This window comes from Arachis duranensis, chromosome 5 (genome assembly GCF_000817695.3).
Source record: "Arachis duranensis cultivar V14167 chromosome 5, aradu.V14167.gnm2.J7QH, whole genome shotgun sequence".
NCBI classification, from domain to species: domain Eukaryota; kingdom Viridiplantae; phylum Streptophyta; class Magnoliopsida; order Fabales; family Fabaceae; genus Arachis; species Arachis duranensis.
The window spans coordinates 97,266,012-97,279,971 of NC_029776.3; the positions used below are offsets into that span (position 1 = coordinate 97,266,012).

At 37.1% G+C, this 13,960-nt stretch overlaps 1 protein-coding gene across 1 annotated transcript in view; it reads left to right on the forward strand.

The window, feature by feature from the left end:
• The first annotated feature begins 12,429 nt into the window (after positions 1 to 12,429).
• Positions 12,430 to 13,960, forward strand: part of LOC127739627 (uncharacterized) — a 13,381-nt gene continuing 11,850 nt past the window's right edge. Inside the window, exon 1 of the mRNA XM_052262128.1 lies at positions 12,430 to 12,567. The gene's annotated coding sequence lies outside the window, so the exon portion shown is untranslated. The remainder of the gene's footprint in view (positions 12,568 to 13,960) is intronic.

Below are 13,960 nucleotides of genomic sequence, written 5' to 3' on the forward strand. Positions count from 1 at the left end.
CAACACACAATTCACCACAAGTTAATGTGCATATCAACATTTATCAACTAATCAAAATACGGCCTCCGGCCCAACTAGTCACAGTCTCCTACCCAAAATAATCAAATTTCGGCCTCCGACCCAAAACATAACCAAATCATTACATCCGACTCAATATATAATCAAATCACGATCTCAAAAGCATCAATTCTTTCACCAATACTCAGTCTCAAGACAGAATCAATCATAGGCAGAAACAATGCAAGGCAAACACAATTAGAGAGTAGTTACTGCAAGTAACACAATTAATAGTTAGATAAAATTCATCAGATAGACAAACCAAAACACTTAGGTACACCCAAATGATAGCAAACAAATACAGTATGATGCATGCCTATCTTACTAGTCATGAGCTCACGTGTCGGTTAAACTGTCAGAATCCCATCCAAATCCGATTGGCATCTCCTAGATTAATCTCTCAGTTGCACATTCCAAGAGGAATAATTCTGTGGGAGAGTGCCCTACCACCTTCTCTTGGAGGTATACTCAGGGAGAAATGTTCCGTAAGAGAGTGCTCTACCACCTTCCCCTGGATGTCGTAAAATTTCGTGGGATAGTGCACTACCACCTTGCAACCAGAGAGAGACATGGGAGAAATATTCCGAGGAAGAGTGTCTTACCACCTTTCCCACTTTCAGCAAACACAATTAAAAGAGGATGTAGAGAAAATATTCCGATGGCGAGTGTCCTACCACCTTTTCTACTCCTAACCAACAATCAAAAGGGGATGTGAGAGAAACATTTTGAGAGAGAGTATCCTACTAGCTTCTCTACTCCCAACCAACAATCAAAAGAAGATGTGAGAAAAATATTCCGAGTAAGACTGCTCTACCACCTTCTTCACTTCCAACTAACAATCAAAAGAGAATGTGTAGAAACATTTCGAAGGAGAGTGCCCTACCATCTTCCCCACTCCCATACCACAACCGCATCTCCAAGAAGAATAATTTTGAGGGAGAATGTCCTACCACCTTTTTTTGGAGACATTGCCACATCAATACGCAAACGAGATTCACCATCGTTCTTGCCATTACAGTCATTCGGACCATAATCAGTCAACATTAATATCTTTAAATCAATTTCATATTCAGTAGGTTCATCAACCACAAGCTTTCTTCAATAATCATTAACATTTGATCCACAATCTTATTAAATGTTTCATTCTAATCCATTCCATATGCTCACATTCATATCAAAGTCTAAAAACTATTTATCGGACCTTAATTGGGGGTTATAGGGGTAAAAAGGCTGGTTAGATAGGCCACAACAGTTAAAATCAGCATTTTCTGAAGAACAGGGCAGTTGTGCGTACGCACATTTTTAATTTGTTTTCAATTCGGGTTGCACAGTCATGCGTATGCATGCCTCGTGTGTACGCAAAAATCCTGAATCATGCATACGCATACATGGTACGTACACGCAAAATCCACCACATTTCAATTCTATTTAAATTTCATGCGTACGCATGACTCCACTTTTCTGTAATTTCTGTAGAATTTAGTTTTTAATGCCCATTTTTAATCAAACATAACTTTCTCTACAAAACTCTATTTTTCTTTGTTCTTAAACCATTTTAAAGCTCTCATCATCACCTTTAATTTAAGACAAATTTCATCAAATTCCGAACTCCAAGTACCAAATTATACCCCCATCGAAATTGGTCAAAAACTTATTTTTACCAAAATCTTCAAAATGACATTTTTCATAAAATCTCCAATTTTTTCCATTCCACACCATCACAAACCACTTCTAGACACCAACAATACATATTCATCAATACTCAATCGCTTCTTACTCATTCAAGCCTAATCAACCCACTTTCAAATCATATAACTTAAATCATCAAAATATACATTTATAATAAGCACAACTCATCAATTATCAATCCAAACTCATTATTTCAACTACATGAAATTTACACACTTACCATAACTCACCAAATAGGGGATATCTCACCCTAATAATGGTCTTAGACCCAAACTCTCACATCAATAATTACAATAGGCAATTAAATCACATACACCATTATAATTATACACGCACACACATATCCACATCATAATTCAAGCTACTATCCAATCAATTAATCACCACAACAATCAAACATACGAATTCATAATACTCACATGATCACCAAAAATATAATTTTCATATCAATATTGATTTATAACAATTCTTAGTAATAAAATGGTTTTAAGAAAAATCCCTAACTTATTGACGGTAATTTTTCAACACTTGGATTCACTTCTCGATCATACCCAAGCCTCAATCAATGACATCAAGCCTCCATCAAGAGCTCCATAATCAAACCAAGCACCAAAATTCACACCAAGATCAACCAAGTACCCAAGCTATCCTATATACCCTTTTTACATCAATTATCTCAACATTTCAAGTTAGGGTTTGCACATACAAGGGAGAATCAAAAGAAAAAAGAGTTCGTAGGTTAAAATCCCGTTAGAACTCTAAGATTAAGTTTTTCCTAAACATCAAAATCACAATATTTTAACCGAACATATACCATAACGCAAATTCAGAAGAGAAATAGAAAATGGAGCAAGAATTTCGAAGTTTCTTACCATAATACTCTCTCTCTCTCTCTCTCTCTCTCTCTCTATATATCCAAAATCTTTAAGATAACAGCTCGAATTTTTATTCAAAAAATATTTTTTTGTCATTCATAAAATAAAGTTCAAAATCTCATATAACTCATAATTAAATTTTCAAAAATCCAGAGTCTTACATGTATTACCTATAATCAATTATATATATTGTGATAATAAGAGGTGTATTTTATATGGTTTCTTCTTCATTTTTTAAGCATCTCAAAGACCGGAGTAGTGAGGTTGAGTTCATTACTTTGTTATGCACAAAGTTTATATGCTTCACTTGGCGTGGTTGTCGAATTCTCAACTCGCTTAATCATATCTTCGACTGGACTAAAAAATTGTTGCCTCTCGAAAAGTAACTTAGTATATATTTTTCCAAAAGAATATTTAGATGATTGATAATTCATCAAAAAATATGAGAAAAATCAACACAACATTTTGGGTTATAGGTCATGATTTTTTAGTCGTGGCGTATAAAAATAATAATCTAATAAAATTCTCCACTGTAAAAATTTTTTTGTTCGGACCTGCAAAGAGAAACACTGGAGGAGGTTAAGACCTGCAAAAAGACTCCAACGTTCAAGTCAAAAAGAGTTTTTTAACTTTCTTTGAATTGAAAGAGAAAATAAAAGGGAGAGTTTTCTGTGTACTTATTCTACTATGTTTACTTGGTTTTGTTTATATAAGATTTGTATATGACTTGATTGTGGTATGTTCTCCTCATTCCGAGATATGAGGCATGGATACGGTCTGAGAATCTCGGAGAGAATCGTTTGGTGGCTTCTTTGAAAAGGTCTTTTTAGGACTATCAGCAAGTAACCGTTCTCTTTTTTTAATTTGTTGCACATGGCCGAGTTATAGCACACACGACTGACTTATACAGATAGATCACAAACTACTCTATTTTGAATTTGCAAGTGGCCGAGCTATAACTTACGTGGCCGACTTATAAGAACAGATCATACCTAATCTCCGAATTATATCTTGTATCCGAGTTATAATGACCAGATCAACACCAAAAATCTATATGCATCATCTCTTACTATATATAAACTAATCAGAACACAAAAAATCCGAAGAACAAAACACAGAGATCAAAGATCAAATCAGAAGTAGAAGAAATTAAAAGTAGAAAAATAATGAACAGTAAAACTAGAATTATAATCAAACGCAGAAGATCAAATCAGAAGCGGCGGGGAGGACCAGAAGCATCGGTGGCAGTGGCGGAACGCGACGGCGATGAGCCACCCCTCTTCCTTTCCCTGGCCATGCGTTCTCTCTCTTCACGAGCTCTTCGACTGCGGCAAGACGTGGCGACAAGGCTCGCATCTCCTCTCTCCCTCGCGAGACAAGGAGCAGTGGTGAGCAGCAACAACCGGTGAGAGGAGAATGAGCAGAACGACGACGCAACGAATTCCCTTCCCCCATCACGTAATTCCCTTCTCCCCGCCTTCCCTTCCCCCTTCTTCCCCCCTCCGTCGTGATTCCCTTCCCAATCCCCTTCCCATTTGTTTTCTTTCTTTTTTTTATAATTTTTTTAGTTAAGAGTAATTTAGTAATAAAAATTAAAATTTTGATAAAAAGAACGATTTTAAAACTAAGTTAAACCTTAGGGACAATTTTATATGTAAAAAAAGGTTGGAAACAAAAAAAATTTTGAACTATACCTTCAAGACCAAAATCTTACTTAACCCCTAAAATAACTTAGTTAGATAACATCATCATATTGTCATATACATCTTATCTATCTTTTATGGTCCTCCATGTTTAGTTATATAACATCACCATATTGTCACATACATCTTATCTATCTTTTATGGTCCTCCATGTTTATTATTTAAGGTCCGCCCTGCACATGACATGGGTATTTATACCAAGGAACATTCAACAAATCAGAAATGCAATATATCACACTGCTGATACCCCTGAAACAACAAGTGAGCTTGTCACATCTGAGTCTGAAAAACTGAAACTACTCTCAGAACTTGTTCTTACTTATAGCCAGTGCAAACAATCACTCTGGATGAGAGGCCAACATATCCTCTATCTATATAGTCTATATCAAGCCTCAATTGCTTATGGATTGAATGTTTAAATTGACAAGATGTAGAAGACGATAAAAGTTTACAATAACTCTTACTATACAATAATTTTCAATATACATGGTGGATTGATGGTAGGATAACACATTTCATAGACTTGAACTTCTCAAGAGGCTGAAGACATTGCTTAAAATGTTTTGATAATATACAAGCTCATGAGCATTTATTAATATTGAATGTTTTTAAGAGTAGAAAAAATACCTTGTTGCAACAAATAAAGATGTTTGTTTCACCTAAAGGTGTCAAAAATCTCTAGGAGGCGGGGATCCCTGCGGGGACTGCCCTGAATGGGGCCCCAATGGTGGAAAATTTTTTCCGTGGGGATGGAGATGGGGAGCAAAATTTCTTCGAGACAGGCGTGGGGACCCGAGCGGGAATCCCCGCCCCATCCCCGATAATTCCCCAATTTTTTGAACTTACTTAATAACCCTTACTTTATTTCTAATATAGGATTTTTTTAGTAATTTCACTCATTGAAAAACCCTAACCCTATTGTTCAAGATTTTATTTTATGGACTATGATTTGCTATATTATATTTCTGGACTTATAATCATAGATAAGATATGTTTGTGTGTTTGTAATAATATTTTGTAGTTTGTTTTTTGGTTTTTTTTTTTATATTTTTATTATAATTTTCATATAGAGGTTAAACATAGGGAGATGGGGAATGGGGCCCCACAGAGAATGCGGAGAACGCGGCGAACGGGGATGGCGACAATTTTTCCCCCATGGCGGGGAACAGGGCGGGGATGAGAATTAATTATGGGGGCGGGGATAGGGAGCAGGGAGGCATCCCCCGCCCCCGCCCCATTGACATCCCTAGTTTCACCTCAACCACCACTAATTGGAGGTATTATGGCCAACTCATCTTCGTCTTGAGCAACTGTTGTGTCTACTGCATACTCCTCATTCAACGCCAAAACTACGCACCCTTGAATCTCTTTCAAGCTCAAAAACATTACAAGAAGTTTCTTCAAATAGTCTTGAGTGGTGCTTCTAGATGAAACCTCAAGTGGCATCTCACTCAAGCCAGTAATGTCTCGTGCTCTTACAAAAAATAATACTTTTATCTTCACCAAGGAAGATTCTTCCTTGGAGTCTCCATTCATCGTATCCGCTTCCTTCAAACAAGCAGCAATTGGAGACAAATTGGTACATGTAAGTGAATTCATACAAGTGATTTTGTGGTAACTCAAACAAGGAGTAATTATATAAGATCCGGAAACCATATACATAAGTTTCATAATTTTGACTTGAGTCTAATGTTGCCCACAAAATACATCTAGAAATGGATTTGAGAATGGCAATATAAAATTATAAGCAAAAGTAAAACATGCAAATCATAATTTTAGGTTTGTATTTAATTAACTAGGAATGAAATGAATGGGAAAAATGAATTAAGTTATGATCTCCTCCCATAGAAGCAAGTGAAGTTGGTGAGCCATATGATGGGTAACTATCTCCTGCGGATCGAGAAGATAATAAATTCATAAAGAAAAACATAAGATTCTATATATACCATGGAAATTCTATTTCTTCATTTTAAACACACGAGGGGCTGAAAGGCAGTCCATCCTAAATAGGATCAGACCAAAGAATACTATAAAATTCTCTAACATTTTGACCTACTCTCTTTTAATTTTATGCTCCCTGAGGCCTCTTTATGTTTTCGTGCTCCTTATCCATGTCTATATAGATAGTAAAAATTGTTAAATTATGTGAGATTAGAGGGTCAAATATAACAGTCTAACATTACTAATCACCAATCGAATGAGTAGGAAATAAAAATGTAACATGAACAATTAAGACATCTAATAAACTTCATGAGCATCAAGATCAATCTCAATGTCCTTAACTAATTTTCAAATTAAAAAGAATCAGTTTGTTTCATAGTTTTTTATTGTGGATGGCGGCTCATGGTGGAGAGCCAAAAATCCACCATAGTATTATGGCAAATGGACTAAAACCAAAATGTATATGCGTAAAACAACATGCAGAAAAATTGCAATATAATAGATTATAAAATCTAGGCAACACAAGCAACTTTTCAGTAAATTCATCAGCAAATAGACACAACATTAAGTCTTAACACACCAAATAACATAAGACAGAGAATTTAAATGTCAACGATGATATAGTCAAATACTAAAAACACAAAAGAAACACCAAAGATGTTGTCTTGAAGGGGCTGTTAGTTGTCTTAAAGTAGATAGTGAGTAGTTACTTATGTAAATCAAAATAAAGGATATAAAAAATGAGGTAATGGAAGAGAGGAACAAAACAGAAAAAAGGGGTTAGCAGAACAGAGTCATGAAAAGAGAGTAAAGGAAGATTTGGAAAAAGAAACACCTGGAGTGGAGGAGGGCTAACCCACAGCGGCACCGATGATGCGTTGACACCACCAGCAGCAAAGAAAATGAGAGGGGGGAGGAGGGGGAGAAAGAGGAAGAGGAAGAGATTTTGAGTTGGTAAGGGAGGAAAGGATAAAGCTGCCTGAAGCTTCCTAAGAAGGTAAGATCTTTCTCTAATTTAGATATTAGGTTCTCTAAATTACCAAACCCTCAAATGCAGAAATTTTTTTTAACAAACCCGCCATCTCTCTATTCAGGTTGTGGACTGCCACGACATTGCCACAATTGTAGCTGCTGTGATTCCCACAACACAACGGCCCCCATATGGTGGCCAGGGCCAAAAACAGCCATGCCATTTCACCGTGGCTGCTGTTTTAAAACACTGGTTTGTTTATAATCCAACAAGCTCAGATAACTATAATCCAAACTCTACTTAGAAGGGAGAGGTGCAGTGGGGCTTAATTAAGCTTAAGTGGCTTAAGCCTAAATAATGAAAACTCTACAATTCAAAGGTAATAGATCAAACTTGTTCCAGAGACTAAACAAGTAATGGCAATAGTATTAGATTGCGAAAGTCACCAATAGTAATACCAAAAGAATTTATCATCTTCACTAGATGAACTAATCACATATGTTTGACAACATTGTGCTACATTTATAGAAAGGAGGATAAATACCCTTTCTGGCCCCTGAATATTTTAAAGTGAGACATATCGCACCTCGATCATCCAGAAACCTCTACCCAATCCTCAACCAATGACAAAATTGAACGAATCGACCCCTGTGACCGGTTGCTAACAGGTTGCCTGGATGATGTGTTAGGTGGAGGCTGAGGTGTCAATTGAATGTGTCACATGTAAGTAGAAGTTGTTGCAGGGACTTATAACCCCCTCCCTGCAACTCAAACGGCGTCGTTGCATTGGGTTAATATTCCCCTTCAGTTTCGAAGTACATTTACTGTAATCTCCCTCTTCTTTTCATTCATTCACTAAAAAGCCCTAACACTTCATCTTCCACCATTGTTTCCCTCCAGAACCTTTGCACGATGCTAGAACGGAAGTCTGGTATAATTGAATCTGCGACGAACGTGTGCAGGGCATAGACGTTCACTGTTTGAGACGGCAGTAAAAGGTTAGTTCAGTTTTTCGATTTTCACATTGTGTTAGTTAAGAATGTAGTTGTTTTTCATGCATGTCTATGCGGGATGTGATGTGAGGAACTTTATGTTCGAGATGATTAGTATGATTAATGGATAAAGTGGTTAAGAAGAAACACTATTTTTAATTAGGGTTTGATAATGCTAGGGGTTGATAAACATAGTTAGTAATTCGGGTAATAAAATTTGTATGTAGTGATTTTAGTGATGATAATGTTGGTGGCATTGTTGTGGATTACGGTAAAACTGTTTTTAAATGTTGCAAATGTCTGTGTTTGTGATCCCGGTATTTAACCATGGCGAAAAGCTTGTTAGAGCTAATGGTAAGCTATAATACTTAGACGAGAAGGTAGAGAAGTTTCCTCCAATGGATATTGATTTCGTAAACAAGAAGGACTTGGAGGAACTTTTCAAGGGTTTGGGGTACTTGACATACAAACAAATCTACTAGCACGACCCAACTGTTATTGAGTTTGAGAATGGTCTGCATGTGCTCTATGCTGATAAGGAGATCAACAACATGTGCGACTTCACTATGAGGCATAATCTGAAGGAGTTCCACCTTACTTTGAGCATGGAGTGGATATCCCTGATGTAACTGACGATGAGCTTGTGGAGGAGGAATGGGTATCTGAAGATGAGGATGTCTTGGCGGTGACAGATTCTTCAAAATCTTCTTCCTCCTCCTACGATTCATATGAGAGTGTTGAAGATGAACCTTACAAGCCCCCTCCTCCTGGGTATGAAACTGACAGTTCCGAGGAGGCTGTTGATGTACAAAGTAAAAAGAAGAAAAATTGGAAGTCTTGCTCACCTAACACCATGGCAAAGAGAAGGGCCTCCAGGAGATATACTGATAAGAGGAGGATGAAACATGTTCTGAATACAGAAATGGAAAGTGGGCCTAGCAGTGGAGATTCTTGGTTGGGCCAAGGCCCAGGTAGTGGAGGCTGTGTTGGGCCAGATCTGGATAATATAGAAGGCCCAGCTAGTGAGGGATATATGGGGCAGAAGGGGGTTGTAACTCAGGCTGGTGAAGAATTTGTTGATGGTGGTGATATTGTTTATGAGTATGAGTCTGAGGATTTTGTGACTCCAATTTCATCTGATGATGAGAGGGGCTCTTCTGGTCCAGATTTTAATGAGGGCAAGACATTTGGAGAGGTGCAGTTTAGACTAGGGATGCAGTTTGCAACTATGGAGCAATTTAAAAGGGCACTTAAGGATGTCTTTGTACAATATGGAAGGGATTGCATGTACCTAAAAAATGAGCCGGGGAGAGTTAGAGCAGCATGTGCTGAGGAAGATTATCCTTGGCTGATTTTTGTGTCGAAGAACTCGGTTACCAAGTCTTTTGAGGTCAAGAAATTTCACAGTGAGCACACATGTGACCGAGATTATGGAAGCATCCTTGCTGATAAAAAATGGGTGGCTGAGAAATTGGGGCTGAGACTAAAAACGCAACCAAAATTGACACCTAGGGAGGCAATGCAACATATGAAAGAAGACTATAATGTTCAACTGAATCGGAAGATGATTACTAGAGCAATAAAGCAAGCTAGGGAGACTGTGTTGGGCAGTGAAGGGGCTCAATTTGGGAAGCTTAGGGACTATCTGAATGAGATACACAAAAGTAATCCCGGAAGCACAGCACATATGAACACCTTACCCCAGCCACAAGGGCCAAACTTGTTTCAGAGATTGTATATCAGTTTTGATGCTTGCAAAAGAGGCTTCAAGAATGGGTGCAGGCCACTCATCGAGTTGGATGGGTGTTCTGAAGGGTTACTACGGAGGCCAACTGCTATCTGCAGTGACCCAAGATGCAAATAATCATGTCTTTGTGATCGCATTTGGTGTAACTAGGGTTGAGAACACTGATAATTGGAAATAGTTTCTGACCTGCCTTCAGGAGGATTTCGGGGCAAGCATGCTTTTTGGATGGCATTTAATGTCTGATCAACAGAAAGTAAGTTTTATAATTACTAGCAAGCATCATGTATTGTTCAGTTTTCTGCTAGATTAAATGTGTGATATCATATACTGCAGGGTCTTGTAATGGCAGTCCAAGAAGTGATACCAAATGCTATTCATAGGAACTGTGTGCTACATATGTGGAAAAACTGTGAAAAGAGGTTTAGGGACAAACAGGTTAAGGGTTGTGTTTAGGAAGCAGCTAGGAGCACAACTCCAGTTCAGTTCAACGCTGCTATGGATAGGTTGAAAACTGTGAGTAATGGAGATTGGGAATACATGAGTAAGTTTGACCCAAAGGTATGGTGTAGGACATTTTTCAGTCACTATCCTAAGAACGCTGCTGTGACAAACAATATGTGTGAGTCTTGGATGCAGTCATTGTGAAGGCTAGGGAGAAACCAATCCTAACACTGTGTGAGGAGCTACGGGTTCATGTTATGAACAAATGGCTAGACACAAGAGGATCCTAGGAGCATATAAAGGAAAGCTGGCTCCAGTACAACAAATGAAATTGGACAAGTGGATTAAGCCAGAAAGTCGCAAGTGGAATGCTCAATGGTGTGGTGACAATGACAGGGTTGTATTTGAGGTTTCCAGGAATACACACAAGCTGGGGGTTAACCTGAAAAATCAAACCTGCACATGTAACTTATGGCAGCTCACAGGTTAGGTGTATGCATGTCAAAATAGTTTCAATTTTTTTGGCAATGTTGTTGAGCTATAGCAGATGTTATTATTGCCCCCATTACAAAACACTGAATTTACAATGTCAAAGGCATATTAACATTATGCAGCTGTTACTATACTACATCCCTTTCCTATTACAATGCCCAGCAAAATCAACCCAAACACTTTCCATCTGCTAAGAGCACCACTGTTCTTCTCATCGCTTTTGACCTCATCCATCTTCTTCTCTATCTCTGCAATTCTTTCTTCCATCTTTTTCGTTGGGTCCGATACTCCATCTTATACCACCTCATCAATACAAAACGAGGCAACATACTCATCTAGCCAGGCAAAGTATTTGCAATGTCCTCTGTTGTTCTACATCAAAACATGCCTACTGTTCAGCTCCAATAAGTTACCAAAATAACGCAACAACCCAAACAAAAACGATTTCCAAAAAATTTACCTTAAAATAGGAACAACCAAAGAAAAGCCTCCCATGGTTTTTTGAAGTTCCAGATTCGAACAAAATGGCGTATGATCCGCAATTGCACACTGGAGAAACAAATTTCTTCTTCATCTTTCTCGACGCTCCTTCCAGAATGCTTCCATCGGCACTTATTTCACTGTCCCAACTCTCGTCGCCCCCACCACATCTTTTCTCGCCACTGAATGAAGCACCAGAATTTGTAGTTGCCATGCCCACCGTTGCTGCTCCTCTCACATAGCCAGAAGATGCAAACCCTAAACCTTTTCAATCATTCAAGAATGGGGGAATATTAACCCAATGCAACAACTTCTACTTACACGTGGCACATTCAATTGACACCTCAGCCTTCACCTAATACGTCATCCAGGCAACCTGTTAGCAACCGGTCACAGGGATCGATTCGTTCAATTTTATCGTTGGTTGAGGATCGGATAAAGATTTCTGGATGATCAAGGTGCGATATGTCTCACTTTAAAATGTTCAGGGGTCGAAAAGGGTATTTACCCTAGAAAGGACGATAAAGCAAATCAACAAGATAAGCTTAGGCACATGAAGAATGAACTAGATGAGCATTACTCTAGTAAAATATGGCATTGGAAGCCTTACTAGCCGAAATTCATATAATTTAAACCACCTAAAACCTATGAATGGCATAGCCAAAAGCACAAAACTTCAAATTTCCTAGTGCTAACTGATTCCATTGCTATCTTTGTCAAGAATGAAACAACAATTTCCAAACAAAAAATTTTCGGTCCTTCCATGCAAAAAATAATTTATATAGGTGGGTTTTTACTTTTTGGCGGTTACAAATTTTTAGCTTGGTCCACTTTTTTTGGCGAGTTACGCAGACCAACTCGACAGATTTAAACTCGTTTGCCACTCCTAATATATACACCAAAAAGATTTATTTTTAACAAAAAAACACATTTTTTCCATATAGAAAAAATAGCCCCTTTTTTGTCGCAAAAGGATAGTGAATTAGTGACCAATAAAAATACATGTCATCTCTGACGCACATAGACAATTATTGCAACTCTCACTTCATTAATAACAAGTCTTCCATTGACTTCGCTTACAAAGTCTTCTTCAATTCCTGGCAACACAGACTACTCTCTGCTTGCTTTAATGCTGTGAAAGTAATTGGTGGGCTTCGACTGGAACTTCATCAGTACACAGGTTTTACTGTTTTCTTTTATCTTATTTTTATTAACTTTTTCCTCACTGTTTATTATTTATTGTAAGTGTATTTTCTTTTTTTCTTTTTTGTTTTTAACTCATCACACACTCCGCTTGATCCTGAATTCTTCCTAAACCAGGTGCAAATATTCCTAGCAAATGCTTTCATATAGTTCGTTAATTATATACTATGACACATATGTGTTAGTTCTAAACACAAAACAAGAACTTGTGCATGAACGGCATATAGCAAGTTGGGTCGAACATGTATTTGGATCATTGTGCAGTTAATATAAGGTTCAGAGTGTGTCTAATTGTTTTCTTTCAGGCTTCAGAGGATTTAGGAGAGTAGATCCCGTCACTTCTCTTTGAATACATAATTAAATTCCATTGTCTAATTCTTTTGTTTATGTTGGTGGATACTAAAATGAACCAACGCAACTAAAATTTAAGTGTAAAATGAGAGTGGAATTGAACACAATATTTTATCGCTAGGCAGTATTAAAAATAACATAATTAAATAAAAATATTATAAACTTCTAAATATTATTAAGTTTTAATTTTTTTTAAATAAAAATATTATAAATATTATTAAGTTTTAAAATTTATACATATAAAAATATTTAAATAAATTTTTTTGGCAAACATTTTGTAAATTCCTGTTGTGAGGGAGAGAGAAAGAAAAGAAAGGCTAAGAAAAGAAAGGCTAAGAGTTATTATAGGAAAGTTTTGTTTCTATCCATTGAAATTATAGCATATAACCACTATATAAACGTTTGTAGAATTTCAATTCAATCATCATCAACAATAACAATTACATTCACATCTTCTCTTCATATTATTATTATTTTATTCTATTTCCTTTTCTCTTTAGTAATTATATAGCGAGTGTATTATTGTGAGTAGTGTTCAATTTCATATTACTTTGTAGCTATTAGAAGTCAAAATTCCGCTGCAGACTCAACAATTGGTATCAAGAGCCAACATTATATTATTCATTATTTGAGTGGTAAAATTCAATTTTGAATATAATGGCTTCTACTAGTAGTAATGTCAAAGTAGGCAAATATGAAATCGAGAAGTTCAATGGAAAAAATGATTTTTCCTATTGGAGGATGCAGATGAAAAATCTGCTTATATCACAGAAGTTACACAAGGCACTGGCAGGAAAAGAGAAAAAGCCGGAGGAAATGAAAGATGAGGATTGGGAAGAATTAGATCTTGAGGCACGGGCTGCAATAATCTTATGCCTTGAGAGGGATGTTGCTTTTTTGGTAAATGAAGAAGCAACTGCAGCAGGCGTTTGGTTAAAGTTAGAGAGTAATTTCATGACGAAGACTCTAACTAACAGGATCTACTTAAAATCCAAATTGTATACATGCAAGATGGAGGA